Raw genomic sequence first — 23,664 nt, forward strand, 5'->3', positions numbered from 1 at the left:
GCGGATACCTATTTACTTAGCTTCATTTATTTTAGGTTGATTTTTGTGTAATAAGGAAAACATACCCTCAGGATCACCTCTAGCAAGCCATGGATGTACATAGATGAGAACATCTCCTGGGGAGCTGAGATCGAGGTCAGCATGACCCAAGCTGGCCGAGCCTCTGGAGCATCGGGACACCTTGCCTGCCCTCCACTAGCCTCCCTCAGCGACCGGGATCATGCAGCATGTCCCCAGAACTGTGTGCTGTGGGGGCGGCCATGCCCGGGGCTCGTGTGGCAGACCCTGATCGCTTGTCCTCCCTCTGCTGCTGGGATTCCAGCCCTTCCCAAGTTTGAGACCATGTGGTATGGAGCAAGTCCAGTAAACATCCAATCTCTCCTCGTAACCAAGTGCAACCCAAGCATAAAAATCCAAGTACGGGAGGATCCATGGCGGCTCTGGTTGCTATTTGCGTTGATCTAGGGAGGAAAACGCGCATCTCGTAAAGGCTGCTCTCTGCTTGCCAGATCCCGGGACTCACGCGGTGCTGTGGGGATGTCGTTCACAATACAAACAGGTAGCCGGCAACGAGGACCTGCCCGTTCCAATGGAAAATCCTTATAAGGAGCCTCTTAAAAAAATGTATCTTGTGTGGAAAACGTGTAGATTATAAGAACGCACAGCTTTTGTCCCAGTTTATTTTTCCATTTACTGGATGCGTTTATGGAAGGCACATAACAGGTCTTTGTGAGAAGAAACAAAGAAATCACAAACGCAATTAAGAGATTTCAAATAATGGGGTTTATGCCGGTTACATACAAAGATCCTGCATATCTCAAAGACCCTAAAGTTTGTAACATCAAGTATCGGGAATAAATTATAGGAGTCTTACCATCAATAAACATATTTTACAATAAAAAGAAATCCAAGTACATTAGCCTCTCTGTTTCAAGGGTGTCCCCCTGATCTGAGCAGTCGGGATCCCCCGCTGGGACAACTCTCCATGCCCCCACTCTTGCCTCAGGGAGGGACCCCATAGTAACTCTCCGCTTCTGCAAATCCTGCAACATCCCTGGGCAGTGCGCCAACCAATGGTATCTCAAGGAGGGTGTCTCTGCACAGCTGTAACTGAATACTTCCCTAGAACCACGTCCCACATCAGAACACAGAGGCTGCGCCGAAGGTGCTGTGTTTGAGAGGAGGCATTGGATGGAGCAAGATGAAGGGCCCATGTGGGAACACAGTTTTGAAAAAATTAAATTCACATAAGATGAAATCAACCATTTAGTGTGGACAGGTCATTGGCACAGGGTACGTTGAGTACTGTGTGAGGCCACCTCTGTCTGTCTGGCTCTTAAAAGATTCTTGTCGTCCCAAAGGAAAGCCTGCACCCACCGAGCCTTCACCCCACCCCCAGCGCCTGGCCACCTCTGTGGATTCCGTGTGTGTGGACCTGTGCGTTCTGGGCACTTCCATCGGTGGACCCGTACAGCAGGTGGCCTCTGTGTGTGGCTTCCTTCACTCTTGATTCATGCACATCACAGCATTTATCAGGACTTTACCCCTTCTCGTGGCCAAACCTGACTTTGGCCTGTGGACGGAGCGTGGTCTGTGGCTGCCTCCACCTCTGGCTCTGGGAATACGCGCGGACAGGCTTCTGTCTGAGCCCCCGTCTGCAGCTCTGGGGTCCGCAGCTTGGAGCGCGTGTCTCGGGTGCTTCAGGAACTGTATGTCTTACTTTGGAAGAACAGTTTTCCCATGCTCAGTCTTAAAATTAGGCTTCCCTAAGACAGACACTGGATCACTAACCTAATTTTCAATCACATATGCGGAGCACATCCTATCTATAATTCTTTATGCCAAAAAAATTAAGTTAAGAATAAGATGACTAACTGCTGGTTTATGCCAAAGTGGAAAGCGGGTCTCGGCCTCGTGGGTCTCTGCCCCGCGGGTCTTGGCCTCGCGCGTGTCTGCCGCGGCTGGGCCGCAAGCATCTGAGTCGTTCAGGGGGTGCAGCCAGAGCCCCAACGCTGTTTTACCTCACACACGCGGAAGGACATAGTGGGGGCAGCCTGGGCGAAGATGACCAGTGTCCCGGGAAATGAGTGCAGGGTGAAAACTGAAGTGATCAGCTGCCGTGAGGCTCCCGCGAGCTGCCCCCTGGACTGCTCGGTATCCTGACCTTTCCACGAGGAAAGGGGCTGTTTGCTGGGCTGCGTGACCTGCCGACAGCTGCCGTTTCTCACTGGACCCTTGCATCTGTGACCAGCGCGTCACAAAGCCGAGCGTCTCCTCCTGCAGGGGCTGTGGCGGCCTTGCGGTCCCCGGCGTAGTCGTCAGGGCCTCCCTCGTTCTTCCCAAAAGGAGGGGGAGATGCTGATGGGGACCCGTTCTGGAGGGAGGTTCGGTCACATCTGGAAGGAGGGAGCGGCCATTGGCCCTTCCCTCCACCGGGGCTGCCCCTCCTGGAGCCTGGCCTGGGCCCCACAGACTGTCCCCACTGCCCGTCAGCCCCAGCCACCAAGAGCGCCACTGTCCACCCAGGCTCCTCTGGAAGAAGTGCATTTTCCAGACCGTCTGTGGTTTGTCTCTGAAGGGACCGAGCTGTGAGTATTGTCATTGGGGCTCCTGGAAGCACACTCCCCACTCATACTGCCCAGTCCCCAGTGTGGGGTCCCTGGGGTCCGTCTCCGTGGTACTGGGAGGCCCAGATTCCACCATCAGAGAGACATTGCTGTGGTGTGAAGCTGTGTCCACTGTTTAAAGGTGATGCCCCGTGGTTGGAGGGTGCTGGTGCCCCGGTGTGAGGGAGCCTCCATGTTTTCCTAGGAGCTGGTGTCCATGGGAGACAGCAGGAGCTCTGATCCCTGAGGGAGGAAAGGGGCCGGGATTGCCCCAAAAACATTGGCTGAGGCCAACAAAGCCACCATCCGCCACCAGCTCCCTGTACTCTAATCACCGGCACAGCCAGTGTGGACAGTAGCCCCCTCGGGGACAGCCAGACCCAGCCCCCTTGTTGCACCTCCATGTGTGGATGGCCGTGGACGGACACCCCAGGCTGCCACCCAGAAAGCCATGGGGGCACAGAGTCTCTTTGTGATTTTGGGGGACCCCCTTCTCCTCCTGCAGAGAAACGATTCTCGATTTGGTGTAGTCAGTGACCATGCACAACTCGTACCAAGTGCCCCTTTTGTATGGGGCATGTTCTAGAAGCTTGGTGTATTAGTGGACAAGACTTCCTCCCGAGGAGAAGAACCATTAACCTCCACCCCTGTAGATGAGCCAGGGGCAGTCTGATAGGGTGGGGAGAGCCACGGGGAAAGAATTGCCAGGGGGCAGAGATCCAGGGGCTGGGGAGACCTCGCGGGAAGGTGGAGGTCGAGGCAGCACTGGATGAGGTGAGATTGTCCTGAGCAAGGGCGTCCCACGGGGGCAACCACCAGTGCAAAGGTCCTAGGGCAGGTGCACCTGGTGCTCAGGAGAGGCCGGGAGGGACGAGCGGATGTCCCCGCAGACCCACAGACATGCGAGGGAGAGGGAGAGAGGACAGACAGATGGAGACAGACAGACGGAGAGGGAGCAGGGACCAGATGTCCCCAGCATTTATTTAGAACATCAGGGAGCTCTGTGAGGAAACTAATAATCATGAATTCACAAATACTAATAGTGACATTAGAAGAATCCCGGTCACACTAATCAAGAAGGTTGTGGTGAAAGTGAAAGGGGTCAGATTTGGGGCCCAAGCAGGTGTGGCTGGGGGGAGGAGACATGGTTGGGGTGACCCCCCCACGGAGACCTTGGCCATGCCCTCCACCGCACGGGCTCGGGAGGCTTTCTCTCCACCTCCCACCGTGCCCAGCCGGTCCTCGTCCTCGATGGAGGCTTTTCCTGCCCCACCTGCCGCCCCTCACCTCCTAAGGTGTAAATGTCGGGCATGTCTCACTGGGCACTATGTCCTGACAGGACACTTCATCTATAAATGAAGGACAGGAATTCTGTTCCAGGGCTCATGTTCTCTTGGCATCTTTTGTGGACCGTATGTGTGGGTCCCCCAGAATCCCTGCGTTGAAACCCCAACCCCAGTGTGACGGTGCTCGGAGGTGATTACGGGGGCCCATGTGGTGAGAGGCGGCCACCGTGTGAGGAGGAAAGAAGATGGGTCTGTACGCCTGAAACTGCCGCCGGGGACTCAGATGTACACCGTCCCTCCTCGCGTCCCCACGGCAGAGCCTGTTCCAGCTGGAGAGATGATTGGTGTTCCTCATGTCACGTGGAAAAGGGGGTGGACTCAAATACTCCTGATCAAGGGGACTAGCCCCGGTGGTCCAACTGGTAATGATGGCCGCATGCGGCGCCACACTTTATTTTGTCTGTGTTTTTTCCTTAACTTTATTTTAAAATAATTATAGATTCCCATGAAATTACCCAAAAAAATGTACAAAGAGGTCCCACTGGATTTTCACATCTCTCCCCAAAACAGGAAACCGGCATTGGTACAATATAGAGAACTTACTCAGACTTCACGGGTTTGACAGGCGAGCCTGAGTGTGAGTGTGTGTGTGCGCGTGTGGTCCTGTGCAGGCTTGCCTCACCTGCAGATTCGCGTAGCCGCCAAGACCCAGAACAGCTATCTCCATCGGCCTCGCGGTTGTGGCCACACCAGCACCCTCCCTGCCCCCACGGCCACTCACTTGCTGCCCGTAGCTACAGTTTTGTTACTTCTTGTCAGTGGAATCGTGCAATGTGTTACCTTTTGAGAGCGGCTTTTGTTGCTCAGCAAGTTGTTGTGCGTTATCAACAGTCTGTCCCTCTTCATCGCTGAGTAGAATTCCGTTCGAACGCGGCTTGTCTAAATGTTCACCCACAGACAGGCACCTGGGCTTTTCCCTGGGGCTTTGGCTGCTGGACGTTGCACACGTGCATTTTCCGCGTGGGTTTGGGTGAACGTTTCGTTTCCCTGGAATAAAGGACCAAGGGAGCAAATGCTGGATCATAGGCAGAGTGCATGCTTCGTGTGTAGAGCTACCCGAATACTCTCCTGAGTTGCTCTATCATTTACTGCTCCCTCTAGCTGTGAGCCGAGCGATGGTACTTCAGCCACTCGGGTCCGTTTAAATGCACGCTCCCCGGGGGCTACCGGTGTCTGGCATTTAAGCCCTTAGCTGCCATCTGTGCCGGCCTCCTCAGTGAAATGTCCCTTTGTGTCTTTGCCCATTTTCTAATGGGACTGTTTTTGTTTTGTTTTTTTTGACTTTATACACTCTATATGCAAGCCCTTTGTCGGATCTGTGGTTTGCAAATAGTTTCTCCCAGTCAGGAGCTTGTCTTCTTAGAGATCATTAGGAGAGGAAAACTGTTTAATTTTTAGCTGAGGTGCAGTTGGTCAGCATTTCCTTTGATGGACTCAAGCCTCGGCCCTAAGACTTCCTTCTGCGTTCTGTCCTAGAAGTTTTATAGTTTTGTGTTTTACATGTAAGTCCATGATCCCTTTTGAGTTAATTTTCTGTATGAGGTGTGAAATTGAGCTTCATTTTCCCGCCACACAACCGATTTGTAGAAAAGGCACATCTGTTTTTTGAACATATTGGTGTGGGTCTATTTCTGGGTTCTGTCTTGTTTTCCCCGATCTGCGGGTCAAGCCCCCCCCTTGAACCCCACACTGTCTGCATTCCTATAAGTCTCGAAATCCCACCGGGTAATTTCTCCCACCGTGTCCTTTTCCAAAATTGCCAGATAGCTGTCCAAGGTCCTGTGTCTTCCCATGTACATTTTACAATAAACTTGTCTATGTCTCCAAGAAGCCATGTTGGGTGTTACAGGGATCGTATTAAACCTATAGGCCAATTTGGGGAGACCTGGAAACTTGTGGGCTTTGTTAGGTAGGACCAGAACAACATTTAGTCTTGGGCTAATCTTTCCTACTATTAAGGCATGCTGCCTGGTGCCCTGTGAACCACGCACCTTTCCGTTCCAGGAGTCCTGTGTGAGGTCCAGTATTGCCCCCTCGAATCCTCCTGGGAGGCTCCCTGCCAGGCCTTGGGGAACGCCTCCTGTGGGTGGGCGCGTTGACCGCCGCTCACGCTCTGCAGCCGTTCGCACTGTCCCTCCGGGCGGCTCTCTCCTCTACCACTTGCACTCACACCACAACCTGCCGGGCCCACCTCGTCTGTCCCTGTCTAGGGTTCACTGTCCCTCGTCGCCTGAGGTGGGATGTATAACACGTTTCATAGATTTTCCCCATTTTTTGCTTGTTTGGGTGACAGGGTAAGTCTGGTCCCTGCTAGTCTGCCGAGGCTGAGCGCAGAAGTTGTGGTGCCTGATTCTTCACAGCTTCTCTGGCATGTTGTCGTTGGGGCCGTAGCCCATCTTCCACGTTCCCTGTATTTGGGGGCCATATAACACTGATGCTATTCACACAAAAACAGCATGTCTATCCAAGAGAGTGGCTTGTGATCACGAGAGACACCTTGGGGCCCCACTTAATTTTAATCGGAAAGGAAAGCATCAAACAGAGACTGAAAAGCAGCTCTAGCTGCCAAATATGCTTTTTACCTGAAGAACAAAAGGATCCCAAGGAAGAGACAGGTTTTCATGGTTTTTGTAAAAGCATCAGAGAAGCAGAAATGTGTCTGTGTTCAGGTGGTGCGGGAACATTTCCCTCATGGCTTTGATGTCACATCGTCACTGGCGGGATTGTCCATGCTGAGTGACCCCCTCCCTGCACCGTAGGTGCTCCCTAGGCTCACCCCGCAGCCTCTCGAAGGTCAAGCTGCTCCCTTGGGACAGCCATTAACCATCTCACCCCAAAAACACAAACACAGAAACCAACAGTGAACTGTCAGCCCATCTAGCTTTATAGCCAGAGAAGGAAGACCGCTGAATTTTGAGGATGTTTCTACCTTCTGTGTTTTCATGGACTGTACCTGAAAAACATATTAACCAAGACTACCTTAATTTAGAATGTGGGATGATTGGACGTTAATCATATTTGGCTGGTTCAAGTTCACTTTTCAACTTTTTAGTGAGAAAGGGGTTTGCCAGGCAATTTAATCACTTAAAATAAGATGTAAGTGCTAGTCCTACACAACAGTTTGAGGGACGTTAGGGACGTTCATTGTTTGCAGGAATAGGCTTCTAATTACGAGACTTTTTTCCTATTCACTGAATCAGGCCCAGCAGGACTTCAACTTGAAAATATACTATTAGCAATTAGTCCCTGTAACTACATGTACTTGAAAGGAGTAAAACATTTTTTAAAAAAAGTACACCCCTAACTCAAAATTTTCACTAATTTAGATTCCACTTAATCTAGACGATAATCACACAAAGCTCATGTACATAGTTCAACTATGGTTTTCAAAGTATTTTTCAATTGTGCCGTTCCTTATTTGACTCTCAAAGCCATCCTGTGAGGAAGACAAGGCAAATCCAAACCCAATCTATAGATGAAGTTACTGAGACTGGGTTGGGGGGAGGGCGTATCTTAGAGGTAACTTGTAAGGTTACAGAGTTTTCTCATTGTGCTCGTGCTTTGAAGAGAGAACCTGACCTTCATTCACTGATTCATCTACCACCCATCCATCCGTCCACACACCCATCCACACACCCACCCATCCATCCATCTCTCCTTCCACTCATCCATCCACCCGTTCATCCATCCATCCACACACCCATCCACACACCCACCCATCCACCCATTTATCTATCCATCCATCCATCCATCCATCCATCCATCCATCCACCCACCCATCCATCCATCCATCCATCATCCATCCATCCATCCATCCATCCATCCATCCATACATCCATCCAATTATCTACCCATTCACCCAACCATTCACCCATCCACTATCCATCCATCCATCCATCCATTCCCACTGAGTTGACATGTTTTGCATGTATTTCCTCACTGACATTTCCCCACACAGCTGATGCTGAGATTCTGTCATCATTCTACAGCAGAGCGTCTTAAGCCCAGTAAGACTATGGCCCACAGGGTCGGGGCAGGCAGGCCCTGAGAGCAGCTCCACTGATTTAATTAATTCAGGCTCTGCCTAAGTCACAGTCAGTAAACTGAGACAGCACTGACTATCTGGCAGGAAGAGCTGAGCAGTGGAGGGGGAGGGACCCAGAATAGCCTGGGGTGGAGGGGCTCTGGGCTTGACTATCTCAGGAAGCCCGCCTTCCTTTCCCTGTCCCCATAGGCTGCCTTAGTCACAGGGGTCCCTAGAGCTTGCTCTCACCTTCCACACCTCACCCTCTCTCAGGCCCCATGAGTGCTCCCTGCTGGGAGTCAGGGACCCGTCCTGCTGCCCTTCCTGTGGTGGTGAGATTTAGGTTTCCTTGTGTCTGCTGGTTGTCATTTCCAGATAGATATGAATCCCGACCGAGGGCAGCTGACCCCGCAGGCCTGGCTCCTTCTCCCCTCGTGCCCTCATCAGGTGCCCTCAGCCAGGCCACCCTCCCATCCTGGATGCTGGTGATGGATGGCCAGTGTCCCCTCAGCTTGGATCTCCTATTACTTCTGGAGCCAGAGCAAAGCAGGAGGTGGAGACTTAGCCGCCCTGCCTGGGGCTTCCGTGAGACTGGAGGTCCAGATGGCAGGCCCTCAGGGGAGGGGCGGCCCTCTGGGTGACTCCCTCATGCTGCCCACGGGGGCATGGGTGCCGTGCTGAGGGGGCCGCATGGATGGGGCCCCCATCAGCAGGAGCTGAATAGACAACACCCCGGGTTTGTAGCCTGAGGTACCAGCTGTGGTTCTTCATTTCCTAATTTCTCCATGTTTTCCTGTTTGTCATTCACAGCAAACCAGACGCTGTGTTTGTGCTTGGGCCCCAAGCCTGACACACTGAAGTAGGCGTGTTGGACCCTGGGGCTTGGCGGTCTTCTGAGGAGAGACTTGGGGAGCCTTCCTTACAGCCCGCCTCCTTGCCCATGCCCTGGTTACTTCTCTGCCTCGAGCACCCCCAGGGCCTGCGACCATCCAGAGTCAGATCTGCCCCAAGCTTGTCACGTCCCCAGGCTGGGCTTAGGGTTAGGCGGCAGGGCGCCTGGTGGGCCCGGCACTGACCAACCCGCTCCCCCCGGGACTGAGCCGAGTAAGGTTTCCCTGTAATTCACAGAGGTGGGAACAGCTCCACTGAGCCTGCAAATCTGAAATGTGCCAATTTGTTTTTGTAAAATAAAAAATGGCCATAGTCGTATCTCTGAGCTGGGGAAGGCCCTGCCTGTCTTTTGGGGGGTTTGACGGGGGTTTGTGAGGTAGGGTAATACGGCAGCAAGTTTGAAGATGGCAGTCCAGGGACACATTGGGGGAAAACCTCCAACGACAGAGTTTTAAACTCCACTAACCCAGAAACCCATTGACCAGATCATCTATTTCCTGATTACTTCAATAACGAAACATTTCTGGAATATGCTTTGATGTCTTGTGATGAAATCCCAGGCCAGTGTTTCTTCAGTGAGGAGTGGGGGTCTGCTCCTGGCAACGCTGGACCTGTGGTCTCGCTGACTGAGCAGGGTTGCTGCCATGAAGGAGCCACACCCAGGCTAACGGGGTGGCCCCGGGGGACACCTGGCTGCAGAGAGCAGGCCCAGGGGGTGTTGGCGGTGAAAAGGCGGCCGGCGGAGAGGTGAACTAAGAGTCAGGTTTGGACCCCAGAGCAGGAGGCAGTCTGGTTGTGGACAACGGTCAGCCGCAGGTCACAAGCTGAGTCAGGGTCAGAGGGCATTCTCATTAGAAGCATCTGTGTTTGTGTAGAGAACCCCTCGCCTCCAGGAGGAAAGTCTGGTTTTGTTCAGCCTGCAGGAACCCTTCTCCTCCTTCAATAAAGAAATCATCACCCATGGCTGGGAGCCTGGCTCTGTAGTCCAGGGCCTGGAGCTGGACCAAGATGACTGCACGGAGGGGTTTAGAGGCCCCTGGGGCATCGGCTGAGCAGACAGAATGGTCACATCTGGTGTCCCTGCTCAGACTTGGGGTGAGTCCCAGGTGGGATCTGAGTGCAGAACTGGGGCCAGGGTGGGAAGGTATTATTACAGAAGAAAATGGGCACCAGGTCCTGTCCTTGAGGACACCAAGAAGCGCAGGAGAGCGTGCCAATGAGGGAATGGTGCGGGAGACGGTCTCTCCCGCTCACAGGTCATCCACGTGAAGGGGCATCGCCAACCGCAGTCAGGGACAGATGGCTCCATACGCGTCCTTCTTCTTCCTCCATTCGCCACCCTTTGAAACCCCGCACAGAATTGCAGATAGGGAACGGTCTTCGGGGCTTTGGGGGGCCGCTACAATGTAACCATCTGGTGTTTCAAAGACGCGACACGCCCTGCTTGCCGCTCCTCTGGGCTCGCCAGCCTCACTGCCGTCCGGCGGGTCTTAAACCCAGTTTTAGGTCTTCAAGGTGACTCACTTTTGTCAAAGAAGTGCTGTTGTCTGTCATCCAAAGTTGACCCCTTCTCTCTGTGCCCTTAGAGTCAAAGACTTTCCTGACAGAAGAGCTCACATTGTCGAGGCCACATGTCCATGGCGACTTCCATTGGTAACTGGTCCCCAGTGCGCCGGGGCTCTGTGCCAGGGACACACCTGGGGAGTTGGGGAGGCAGGAGTGCTTGGGGTTAAAGCCAGATTGACCTGAAGCCATCGGTGGAGAAAGGGGAATCTGGGGTCAGGGCGCTTTGGGCCAAATGGTGGGAGCTGGGTGTGAGGACAGACCCCTACCCCACAGAGTCCTGGGCCTGGGAGCTCGACAAAAACACGTCAACAGCGAGTGCTTGGCTGCGGTTGGTGGCCAGGTGTTGATAGGACGGTGACGTGCTCTCTGGGACGTTCTGCACTCAGCGTGCCCTAACTAGACCCATCAGTGCGCGCTTTGTTCATGAAATAAGGGTGTGTTGCTTCCCATCTTTTGTCTTGGTAGATGAGCAGTACTTTTTTAGTGCAAAAGTTGTGGTTTGCAAAGCAAATTTACCATTGCTTGCAGCAGGGCTTGCACTGAGATATGATCTATGTCATCAACCTCCTGAGGCCAAATTTCAGTTTAGCTTCAAATATAAGTTTAGAAAATTGAAGTCCTAAGAGCTCACTGTTTAAATTGTAAACACTTTAATAAAAGCCCCCAGGAGCTCCTCGAACCTAAATGCAGTGATAGTAGATTTAAGAACTGAAAGAAGCAAGGCTCTCCCTCCCTGACACTCCTGGCCTCCCCTGGACCTTGTCACGAGCTGCACTCAGATGACACGAGGGGCATCAGCCTAGAGATGCCACCCCCTCAATGGGTCAGGGACACCCCTCCCACCAGGTCAGCCCAGTTCCTCAGGATCACTCTCTGGAGACCCATGTCCAGTTGCTTTGCTTTGGGCCAAAGAGAGAAGGCCCAGAAAGGGTAAGTGATGTCCAAAATCACACAGCCAAGGGCAAGAGTTTTCAGAGATGGAGCTGGGGTCTGTGGCCGTTTGCCTGACGTGGCCCCAGCTCTGATCCCAACACCTCTGTGATGAGCCCTGGTGACCCATTCTCCTCATGCTTGTGACCACGATGTGCTGGCTGGTTGCACATCACTTCCTTATGTATCGTGTGTCCCGCAGGAAGGAGCAACCAGAAGCTACATGCGCCTGCCACACAGTCAGCAGGTGCTCAGCAAACACGAGCTGAAGGATCCAGGGAGTGGATGGAGCCCCTGTGTCACAATAGAGAGGCCCAATGTTGGGGCAGCTCACTGCCAGGCAGCCCCACCTGGAAGCCAGCCTTTGGTTTTGGCACAAACCAATCTGTGTAGACTCCACTGAAATGCCTGTGTCTCTACTCCTGAGTCTGTGGAAGGAGAGCTGGTCTCCAGGCTCCCTCATGCCCTCCATGCGGTCACTCTCAGGAGGAGCTTCCAGTGCTCTGGGAGTGTCCCAGTTCAAGCCTGTCCTGTTCAGGGTCGTCCCCTCAGAGTTGTCCCCTCAGGGTTGTCCCCTCAGAGTCATTCCTTTAGGATCATCCCTCAGGCCTGTCCCCTCAGGGTCGTCCCCTCAGGCCTGTCCCCTCAGAGTCGTCCCCTCAGAGTCGTCCTCTCAGGGTCGTCCCCTCAGAGTTGTCCCCTCAGGGTTGTCCCCTCAGAGTCATTCCTTTAGGATCATCCCTCAGGCCTGTCCCCTCAGGGTCGTCCCCTCAGAGTCGTCCTCTCAGGGTCCCCTCAGAGTCGTCCCCTCAGAGTCATCCCCTCAGAGTCGTCCCCTCAGGCCTGTCCCCTCAAAGTCGTCCCCTCAGAGTCGTCCCCTCAGGGTCGTCCCCTCAGGGTCATCCTCTCAGAGTCGTCCTCTCAGGGTCGTCCCCTCAGGGTCGTCCCCTCAGAGTCGTCCTCTCAGGGTCGTCCCCTCAGAGTCGTCCCCTCAGAGTCGTCCCCTCAGGGTCGTCCCCTCAGAGTCGTCCCCTCAGAGTCGTCCCCTCAGAGTCATCCTCTCAGGGTTGTCCCCTCAGAGTCATCCCCTCAGAGTCATCCCCTCAGAGTCGTCCCCTCAGGCCTGTCCCCTCAGAGTCGTCCCCTCAGGGTCATCCCTCAGGCCTGTCCCCTCAGGCCTGTCCCCTCAGAGTCGTCCCCTCAGAGTCGTCCCCTCAGGGTCGTCCCCTCAGGCCTGTCCCCTCAGAGTCGTCCCCTCAGAGTCGTCCCCTCAAGCCCATCCTCTGGACCAGAGCCACCACAGCTGCCAGAGAGAGAGGTGTAGGGGAGACCCTGCACTCAGGGCCATTCTGATGGTGGATGGAACCTCAGAGGAAAGGGGACTCCAGGAGAGGAAATGGTGGGGGTCACCATTGTCTGTGTCCCTCTGAGCTTGAGAGAAAGAAGAAAGTCGACCCTAACCCTAACCCTGGCACCCACTGAGCCTTCCACACGCCGTGGGAAGCCCACTCTGTCTGAAGGGCACGATTCCGCGTGCGTCAGCCGGCCGTGAGCTCGCCCCGGAGCAGGGAGGAGGAGCCCGGGGCGAGCAGCGCTGTCCGGCCTCAGAGCAGCGGCTCCCAGGCAGCCAGAGGCCACTTGGCACCCCAACTGCAGAGCCAGCTGGAGCACCCCCGAGCGTGTGCAGAGGCGCCCGGCCAGCCCCGGCGGCCAGCTGCGGTTTTATTTAGCGAGTGGAACAGTCTGGGCTCCTGCAGGAAGGCGGCTCTGCTCCCGCCGCGGAGAGGGTCTCCTGCCTGCTTCTGTCCTGACTTCCCTTACTGCAGTTACAAGAAGGTCCTCTCAGAATTAAAACCACTGAAGAAACAATTACTGAGAGGAATGCACAGACTCCCCGGTTCACGGGTTTGCTCAACACTTAACGGAGGACGCCTCCCAGGCACCGTGTCCACTGCTGGGGAGACGCAGCGCCTGACCTTCCTCGAGGCAGCGGGATCACAGCGTCCGCTCTGCTCTCGTGGGAACGTCCACTTGGTCTTACCAAGCGCTGCTGGTTTTGTTTTGCTCAGAGGCAGCGACGTCAGGCCTGGGTCTTGCTGGCTTTGCCCCGACTGGCCACAGCTGCCTTAGGAGGAACCCCGAAGTGGGCCCTGAAGCAGTGCCGGTGCCGTCCGCAGATGGACTGGCCGGGGCTGAGGGCCCACAAGGGGCCCGACGGCTCCAGGGATTGATGATGCTTGGTACCTTGGGCCAGAGAGGCCTCCAAACGGTCTTACAAAATGTCACCCTGGAAATTTTCCTATGAGCGAATTCCTTCAATTTTGAAATGGGAAGTTCTAGGCCTGTGTGGAGGAGAACTGTGCTGTACACAGAGGCCCCGAGAGTGCAGGCATGTCTCTGGGCCTCCGGACACAGCACGTAAGAACTGGCGGTCCACGGGCAGACTAAGCACCCCGTTATAAAATGTGTGTGTTCAAGGGGCACCGCCCCAAGGGCTCAGGACCCCGAAGCCTGGAGCCGACCGATCCCATGGGAGAGTGGAGGGAAGGAAAGGTCTGAACAGAGGGCAGCATGGGGACGACGGATGCCGAGGTGTGGGGGCCAGCACGCTCACAAGGAGGGTGGGCTGCAGAGGCCGGGGGCCAGACGCACTTACAACCCAGTGAAGGGAAGGGCGGGTTCCCCAGACGGCGAGCCTGGATGAGGCATTTGTAGACCTTTCTCTAGTGGGGCGTGTAGGCTGGGCTGTGGCAGGGAGGCTGGGGAGGAAAGGCGCCACAGGCAGGCGCCGAGGGTCTCGGGGAGGAAGAAGCAAGTCAGGACAGTCCTAACAAGAGCTCGGTGTGCCTGGGCCCTGGGTGTAGACTCCTTGCGGCGGCCGACACCCACGCATGGCTGCTACGCGGCTGCAGAGATGGGCCCTGGTGCTCCTGGGCCCTGAGGCAGCCGGGCACCTGCCTTCTTCCAACAGTGGGCTCAGCTGCTCCCCGTGGGCAAAGCCAGCCCGTCCGCTTCCACCCAGTGCTCTGGCCTGGGCTCTGAGTAACCACAGTTGTGGGACGCTCCTTGACCCTGGCGTCCTGCCTCCAATCTCGGGGCCCAGCAGGCCCTCTCTACCTTCCACCAGGAGTCCCGGGTGCCAAATGCCTGCCCGGATTTGGGGGGCGGGCATTGTTCATTTCATCTACTTTTTGCTTCTGCTTTGCCTATTGATTGTCACTTGAATTTCTTAACTATTCTTCCAGCACCGCCTGTTGAGACCTGCCCAGGAACTTTGGCAAATTAATTCCAATTAGCACGATTGCAATCCCCGTGGGCTCCCTGTCTTAGCCCACGCCCAGGTGCCTCCTGGACTGTGAAGGGCGATAGGGAAAGGGCGGGAAGAGGGAGGGTTCGGTGGAGGCCGTGTGAGTGTCCTGGGGCTGCCGCACCAAAGTCCCCACCCTGGGCGGCTTCGGCAGCAGACGTCTATCAGCTCCCAACTGGAGGCCAGATGTGGAGATCGGTGTGGGTGGCTGGTTCCTTCCCAGGCTGCAAGGGAGAACGCGGTCCAGGCCTCACCCAGCTTCCGGTGCTTGCCTGAAATCCTTGGGGGTACCCCCATCCCTGTCTGTGTTGTCACATGGCCTTCTCCCACACACAGTGTGTGCATCTCTCTGCAAATTTCCCCTTCCCTTAGGGACACCCCTCCTACTGGATGAGGGGCCCCCAACCGAAGGCCTCGTCTTCACTAATCGCACCGGCAATAACCCCGATCTCAAGTAAGGGCACATTCTGAGGACCTGGGGTGGGACTCCAGCACAGGCATTTTGGGGCGATGCAGTTCAACCCCTGACAGGGGTCTGAGGTTGTCCTGCTAGGTTTGCTCTCCGGGCTGATGGCCAGTCAGGCGCATGCTCCTGGCGGGCCCTCCCACTCCATCTCCCCGGTTGGCTTTGACCTATGTGCGGGGTTTCATTCCTCCTGCCCTGGGACCCAGAGCCTCCTGGGTTCGGTCCTACCGCCGTCATCCTCCCTTTCTGTCCTTGTTGCTATCCATGGAGCTTTTTACCACAAAGCAGACTGAAGCTAGTCTGGTTTAAACAGAAGACGATCGAACGTGAGTTTATTCTGTAACATGATCTTCGTTTAAATCTCATCTGATCTAAGAAAAGTGACTAGTGAGACAGGACTTCTCTCAAAAAGTGCAGAAACACAAGCTGGCTGCTGGCTGCCTCGGATGGGTCCCCACCACCTCTGTGCAGCCTGGGCTTCTGGGCCCATGTGCGCCCCTCCAGGAGCAGGTGCACACAGGGGTGGGGCCCGCTCGCTCACACGGGGGTTGAAGGAGCAATTCCATGCACCTGCTGCAGTGACCCAGCAAACCCCTGGCTCTGTGGGTGGGGCTGGCACGTCCTGGAGGCCCAAGTTGTGTTTTCAACCCCTGTGCGCCTCCCCGGGGGGATGTGGCCTGAGGCGTCCGGCAGCCCCTACCGGTCTGCTCTCCCACGTCCCACCCTGAAAGTCCAAGGAGCCAGCCTGGCCCGCCTTTCCGGGCCGCACAGGACCGGCTTCCCTTCGTTGGCTCACCAAGTACAATGATGGAAAAGGCTGAAGAGAAGGTGGCTTTTGTCCGGGCGGCTGGGCTTCTGTCGCCAAGACCACCTTCCTGTGCCGCGTGAGTGAGTAACTCCGCGTCCAGACAGTGGCACGTTCCCAGCATCCCCCGGGCCGCACTGCCCCTGCCTCTGAGGAATGAGCTGGTGTCCCCAGAGCTCCCCGGGCACCGCACGCAGATCATGAGGCTCCGGAGAGCAGTGCCCATGACTCAGCCGGGGAGGAATGTGCTCCTTTGGCCCGCGAAGCGAGGAGCTGGTGTTGGCATCCCCTCTCCTCACACGTGTGTGTCCAGGAGAGGCCGCCCTGCCGTCCTGCCTCCGTCCAAGGCCGGCCGCTAAGGACCGTGGCCAGGGTGGGGCGAGCAGTGGGAAGGGGCTGCAGCGGGCCCGCCCCTCAGGCCAGACTCTGAGTGGAGCACCCCAGCAACACCTGGGAGGTGGGAGAGAGACATGGAAATTCTGGGTAGATTTTGCCAAAGGCCATTTGGGCTTTTGTCTTGTGAACTCCAGGTTAGATAAAGCAAGCCGCTGTTGCTGCTGGTCATGGGGCTGAGTTTCAGCCAGTCACACCTGGGGAGACAGCTCGGGCCCAGGTGACGCATGGCAGAGGGCAGCACCCCCTGAGTCACCAGTGTGCATCCCACACCGGCCCAGCCCTGGGGACCCAGCCTGACCCAGGCTCCCCGTGGGGGTGCCAAGAGCACATGAGGCTACCCCACGGATCTTGGCCTTCCATGGCACGGGCGGGCTCGATACCACGTCAAACAACCCAGCCAGTGTCCTTGAATGCTGAATGAACAGGCAGACCCCCACATGTGGGAATGTGGGTGCAGAGCTGAAAACAGAGGCTGAACCTGTGCAGCACATGCTCCCAGGGGACCTGGGCTCAGCCCAGCCCGGCCGTGGCCGTGGGCCGTGAGAGCACAGTGCTCCACGTTAGCTGGCGGTAACGGTTCACCCCCACCACTCACGGTGACAAGGCCTGATGTCCGGACCCCTGCAGGTCTGTGCCTGAACAGGACATGAGTGAGCACTCATTTCCCCACCCCCTTGTCGTCCCTCTCTGTCTGTGGCCTGGCGCCCCGTTCCTGCTGCTGTGGACTCAGTCAGTGACGAGCCCAGAACCCCGAGGCTCGTGCTCCGGGAGCCACCACCCGGCAGTCAGACGAAGACACATGGGCTGACGATGGACTGGAAGCCTTCGCGAGCGGCCGGGGGGCAGACATCAGGACTGTCCCGGATGCCTGAAACCTGGCTTTGAGGTTAGCGCAATTCCAGGGGCGCCGTAGGAATACCAGCTCCCCTCCGACTGCTGATTCACGCCCATGAGTCTCCAGATCCTGTTAGATTCCCTCACGCAAACACACGGCATAAGCCGCCTCCTGGCTAGACGAGGAAGGCGGGCCGGCTGTCGCCACCAGCATCGGGATGATTGAAAACAGAACGAGGCTGTTTCTTGCCTCAGTTTCGCGTGTTGTACAGTTTGGCCTCAAAAGCCCCAGAAAGAGCCCAGCCAAATCGGGAGGTGGTAACTTCTGAGCCCCCGGCGGCCAGCCGGGTGGGCACCCAGGTGTCCGGGCATGTGGAGGAGACGGGGTTTTCCTCAGGGGGCCTCCTGTCTGGGCCAGCTCTGCCAGGACCACCCCCCCCCGACGCACGTCCCAAGGGGCCTCACCCAACCCCGGTGAGGGGCACGGAGATGCCCGGGCCGGGACCAGGGTCGCTCCTGAGCCACGCCTTGTTTACCCTCTCGAATGCGGAGTCGTGGGCAGGAAGCGCATGGAGATCACGTGGTCCTCCGGCTCCTGATCCATCCCCTGAATCCTCGCCCCGCCCCACCCCTGCACCTGCCACCCCGGCCGGCTTCGAAGTCGCCTTGAGTTGCAATTACATGGGGGTGCTTCCATACCGGAGTCCGGCCGCCCTCACCCCTCCACCCCAGGCAGGTGTCTTTCCCTCCCCCCTCCCCCCTCCTCCCCCTGCTCCTCCCTCTCTACCCCTTTGTCCTCCCTCCTCCGCCTCCTCCCCTTTGCTCTCCCTCCCCTCCCTTCCCCGTCCCCTCCCCCTCCCCTCCCCCTCCCCTCCCCCTCCTCCCCCCTCCCCCCTCCTCCTCCTTTCTTGCTACAAAGCTCTATTGCTTCCGTGGCCTGGGAGAGGTCGTGTGGCTGCAGAGAGAGGCTTAGGCAGAGGCCCAGGGCCCTGGGCTGGGACAGCTCCTAGGTGGCCTGAGATAGTCACCCAGCTGTCATGGGAGCATGGCCAGGGGTCTCCATCTCCTTGACAAGTCTCATGGCCTGGCTCAGGGAGGCACAGAAACAGGGTCTATGCAGGCAGATCCCAGGGTGTGCAGACCAGCCTGGCCTGGTTTGGGTCCTCGGCAGCTGACTTGCAGGCTGTGACCCTGCTCACACTGGGGCCTGGCTGCCGAGCAGGTGCTCCCTCTCCTGGGCCTCGCTCCTTGGGGAAGCTCAGTGGCCTTGCCCGTCTTCCGGGCCAGCTCCAGCTGCAGGGAGAGCTGGCCCCACATCCTGCCGGGCCTCAGCGTCACAGGGAAAACAAGCACAGAGAGTCGTAGGTGAGGGGCCCACTGAGGCCGTTGACCGGCCAGCTGACAGTGACCTCCAGCGCTGCGGGATAACGCTGGTGCGTCTGGGGGCTCACCACTAAAGGGTACCAGCTGGTTCCAGAAGCAGTGACAACCAGCACAATGTCCCGGAGGCTGCCGTTGGAGCAGACCCGCAGGTGACCTGGGTCCGTTCCTCCCGACGCTGGTGGAGCAGGGGACAGGCCAGTGACTTCTGGAACCAGACCCACTTCTTCTCTGCCGCCGACTTCTATAGGGCTGACTGGCGCCCCCTTGACCTTGGCTGACCTTGGTGTCCATTCTCTCTCCGGCCTCCCCATTTGTATGACCGGAGTTCGGATGGTTCTCTTGCCCAGTCTCTTCTAAACACAGTGACACTACCCCCTTACCCGCCCTTTCACTGGGGCTCTTTTTCCACGTTAGACGCTATTTCATGCGGAATAAAAACATGGCAACAAGTGTGCGTCTCAGTGCCCCCCAAGGAGCTGAGTGACATTATCTGGAGAAGCCAAACAAGTACATGAGAAATAAAGTGTAACCCGACTCAAGTGAGTGCTTAGGACCTAGGTATTCAGTTTCATTTAATTTTCTGGTTAATCATGATTGAATGGGAAACTTTTCTTTTAAATCTTCTTTTTAAAACTTTCTACAATTACCTCTATTGTCCTTCTTAGTAAGTAGGCAAAAGCAAACAACCAAAAGTGCTTCCTCCTCTGAGAGCAGATGTCTTCGCTGATGCTAGCGGCCGGAGCGTGGGACAGAGGCGGCAGGGCATCCTCAAGGCTGCAGGTGCAGGTCAAGGCCACTTCCGTCACCACAGGGCCCCACTCAGGGGAGGCCATGGGCAGGCTCACTCGAGGGTTGTCTGAGGCCTCGCCTCCCTGCTGCCAGAGGCCAGAAGCCTTGGTGTCTTGCCACGTGGGTCAGAGGACAGACCACGGGCAGCCATGGCTTTCCTCCGTGGCATCGACACAAGGCAGCCCGATTCCAGGCTAGCTGCCACAGCTCACCCCAGAGCTCACCCCCAGGAAGAAGCCCAGTTAGGAGAGAGGACACTTGTCAAGGAACTGCAGGCCACTGTCCAAGGGAGAGCCAGTCCTGAGGACTCGGGTGGCATCCCCATCAGGCCAGGCCCCCCGTCCCTCTCGAGCGTTCCAGAAATGAGGGCCAGATGCCTCCCAGACAGAGCTCTTTCCCTGATCAGTGACTGTCCTCAGTGGGGCCGAGTGCAGGGCACTCACTCCCCACCTGTCCCGTCCCGTCCCCAGTGACTGTGGGGCCAGAGAGGTACAGTCATGGTACTGTCTCCACAGGCAGAGGCAAGTCCGTAGCAGGTGGGAAGGCACCCCGAATGTTGGAGGGGCCCATACACCCTATGCCTAAGTATTGAAACATGCTAAGTCAGGCTACCAAATTGTATAAAATAGGTATTTCCCCTAACTTGACAAATACGCCTTCATAAACCTCTGAAAGCCCAGGTTGGAATGTGGAATTCTGCTTGGCATTCCTCACGAGCAATGGAGGACGCCCCTTGCTCTCCCCCACTGCACGCTGCAGATCCGGCCCGGCCGGGCTCACCCTCTGCTCCTGGAAGGAGGCCGTTTGGGAAGGGGTTCTGGCCCGGGGCTGTGGGGTGTGTGGCCCCCTCTGGGATGGAGCCCTCCTGCCTGAGTCCAGACTGGTCCTGCCGGGGATGCCCCCAGCCTCCTGCTCTAGATGGGGTGAGGGGGGGGACTCAGGACCTCAGTGTGCTGTGTTGTCACGCACATTTTGGCTGCATTTCATTCCCAGGCTCTGAGCACACAGGGGTGAGGGGCAGTCTGGAGGGGGTCCAGGCCACCCGCAGACAGAGAAGGCCCTGGGGGGACAGTGCGTGGTCTGTGGCAGGTACTTTCTCCTCTGTCCACCTCCTCTGTCCTGGTTGAAAGGGTCTCTGTCCTCTCAGTTGCACAGGCCAACACAGCAAAGTGTGGCTGACTCAGCCCTGCACATACTGCTGTCTACCCTGACACCCGGCCCCCTGCTCCCCTGCTCAGCGCAGTCCCGCATCAGAGCCTCTGCAGCCTGTCTCCGTGGACCCTGGGCCCTTCGCCACCCTTCCTTCCTGCTCTTGGCTCATTCCAGCCAAACACCAAGCTGCTCACCTGCTGACCCTGCTCCGAACCCGCCGGGCAAATCCAAAATCAGCTGCCGATGGCGAGAGTGCCCCGGAACGCCCAGCACGCGGGTCTGTCCCCATCTGCCTGAAGCCATCGGAATGACTAGGCTTGAGGACCGGGGCCCAGGGGTGAGGAGGCCAGAGCAGTCGGGGCGGGCGCTCCCCCCGGCACCAACCACGGCGCCTGCAGGCCCGACAGGCTGTCCACGTTCAGTCTGCCACGGGCGGCATCCCGGCCACATCCCCGATGTAGGCCATGAGATGATTAGAGACGACAGCCTCGGGGCTTCTGGGCGCACAGCGCTGGAATGTTTAATGGTGTTCTGGAGGAAGATCCTAATTACCTGTGAAATTGAGGATCTATTTTCAGATATTGCTCCACGAAGCAATTCTGCCAAGCAGGCCGGGATGTTCTCTTCATCCTCCATACCTGGGTGGTGGGAGAGCCTGCCCCGGTCATGCAGACCCCTGCCTGCTACAGACTGGTCGCCCCAGCCGACAAGGCAGCGAGCCATGGCTTCCAACAGAGCTGGGGACACCGCAGAGCTTCCGGGCAGGAAGCAGGGCTCATGCGCCTGGGCCAGGGGCCTGACAGAAGTCTGCAGCTCGCACGGCAGGGACCGGCCCCGCGTCCCCAGGGTGTGGTGTGGCTGTGAACCGGGCGGTTCTCTGTGGTGTGGTCTGCTGCACATTTTCCTGGACGTGGGGCCCTGTGCACTGGTTGTCAGCACATGTAGACGGGCACCCCGCAAGGCTCCCCACAGATCTCAGTCTGAGCAGCTTCCTTGGGGGGCTGCACATGACATCTGTGGGCATGGGGAGTGGAAGTGCACAGAATGAAGAGTGGGGGAGGCATCCTGCAACGTCTCAACATTGAAATTTGGTTTTACAAAAAAGCTAAGAAAAAGGCGGTGCTGCCCGTTGCTTCACTGCGGTATGAGCTGAGGAATGTGGCCATGTCTCAGGTTTGGTCCCGTCCCATGAGGAGCTTTGCCGTCAGGACATCTGTGCCTTCTGTCTGGGCAGCACGCTGTCCGCTGTGGGCACTCATTCTCCCTCGAATGGAGTGAAATCTCCCTGAGTCCACGCTGCCTGGGGACTGTGTTTGCTCTTACCACCCAGGCCAGGACACTGGCCTGAAATAGGGTGACTTCACATTATGGCAAGACACGGGGCAGGAGGGGGGTGATTGGTCTTCCATGTAAAGGGCCCCCCACGGAGACCCACAGTAGGGCTCTGTCTAAGCGGTGCCGCCCCCAGATCACAGGTGGTGTGGATGCTCAGCCACAGGGAAGAGGGGATGGCTCTGAGCACAAGGTGACCCCACGGCCACTGGGACGAGGGAGGACGCCTGGAGGCAGAGCAGGGGGAGGGGTTTGTCCGGGGTCTTAACCGTCTCCCACCGCAGCGCCACCAACCTTCCTTCCCGCACCGTGGGCGCCCACAGCCGAGACCGCACCGCATTCTACCACGGGCCTGGAAGCTTCCCCAGCCGGGTGCCTCCGCACACCCACGCCCACGAGGTGAACCAAGACCTCCACAGGAGCACGCCTGACGCCACGGCCGGCGCGCACACGCAGAGGGAAGGCTGACATTCCCCAGACAGCCCTTGGCGTGATGAGCGATGCCCCGATAGAAATCATCGTTTCTATTATCATCATAGAAATGGATACTTCTATTCTTTTTTTTTTTTAATGCTAGTTGGGACTCATTAAATTGATTTCACAACCTGCTGATGGGTTGTGACCTGCAGTTTGCAAACAGCCGCCTGGTCTCGGCGGACCTCACGCGGGGTCCTTCTTGTTCTGCCCTGTGTGGCCTTCCTCGGCAGGCGACTGCCCCACGGGACTCGCGCGCTCTCGCCGCCTCGGCCCCCACAGCCTCCACGCCCCAGGGCGCAACGTGCTGGGGTGGCCACGTCCTTGTTCGCCAGAGACCCTCTTGGCCCAGAGGCTGGGAAGCGAGGCGGTGTCGCAACAGACATGAAGTACACAGAGTCTGAGGCCCAGAGTTACGGGTCGTTGTGAAAATATTCTTTATGTGTTTTTACCACATTTTCCAGTCGTGTCCATGGATCACATTACTTTTAGAACCAGAAAGAACGTCAACATTGGAATGAAAACAAAAGAAAAACGAAGCCCCCTGTTCTGTGGGAGGGGGGCACCTGGCTCTAGGGAAGCCACCGCTAGGGTGTGGGGCGCCCGTGGTCCCAGGACCACCTACCCTCCGCGGCAGGATGCGGGTGCGAGAAGCCGAGTTTGACCCTCTGCGGGGGTCACCCTGCTGCTGGCGGCTTGCGAGCCTCGCTGACACCTCTCTACACACGAGGGGCACGCGGGGTCTTTACAGAAGAGCGGTCTGTGCCCGAGGTGTCGGCACCACTGAGTCAGGGCAAGGCTGCAAGAGGGGGGCCTCATAGCCTCTGCCCTGCGGCCTGGGCTGGGCTTGCTTCATGCCCCCCCCCCGCCCCGGCCTGTTCTCAGCCTCACTGCTGCATGGCACCCGGGCGCCTCTGTGGACGTGCCACAGCTGTGCTGAATCAGGCCGGGGGAGAGCGCAACGTCCACTAAGTCAGCCTCAGATGCGAGCACAGGAGAGAGTCCCTGACAGAGACACAGCAGGGACAGAGGGGAGAGTGGGAAGAGGCGAAGCCTTGGGTGCCCCTGTCTGTCTCCGTCCGCTCCGCATGCCCAGAGAGAGGACAACAGAGCTCAGCGCTGAGGGGTCTACACTGAAAGTGGAGCACAGAACAGGCCTCCGAGGGGAGGCACAGGAGAGCCCGTTCAGCAGCGCAGGGAGGCAGAGATTGCTGAGTGCGGACACGGAAGATTCCAGCAATGGACACAAGATTGACTTGATTTAAAATGAAGAGCTTTTGTCCATCCGGAGGCCACATTCAGAAAGTGCGGAGGCTGGTTGCACACGCAGATGGCAGCCCCGTGGCCCAAGCCTGCGAGGCCC

General features: G+C 57.1%; 1 pseudogene; it reads left to right on the forward strand.

Moving 5' to 3' along the window:
- The first annotated feature begins 431 nt into the window (after positions 1–431).
- On the forward strand, positions 432–858 carry LOC113926181 (annotated as a pseudogene).
- The last annotated feature ends 22,806 nt before the right edge of the window (positions 859–23,664 follow it).

The sequence above is a fragment of the Zalophus californianus genome, chromosome 14 (assembly GCF_009762305.2).
Source record: "Zalophus californianus isolate mZalCal1 chromosome 14, mZalCal1.pri.v2, whole genome shotgun sequence".
NCBI lineage: Eukaryota > Metazoa > Chordata > Mammalia > Carnivora > Otariidae > Zalophus > Zalophus californianus.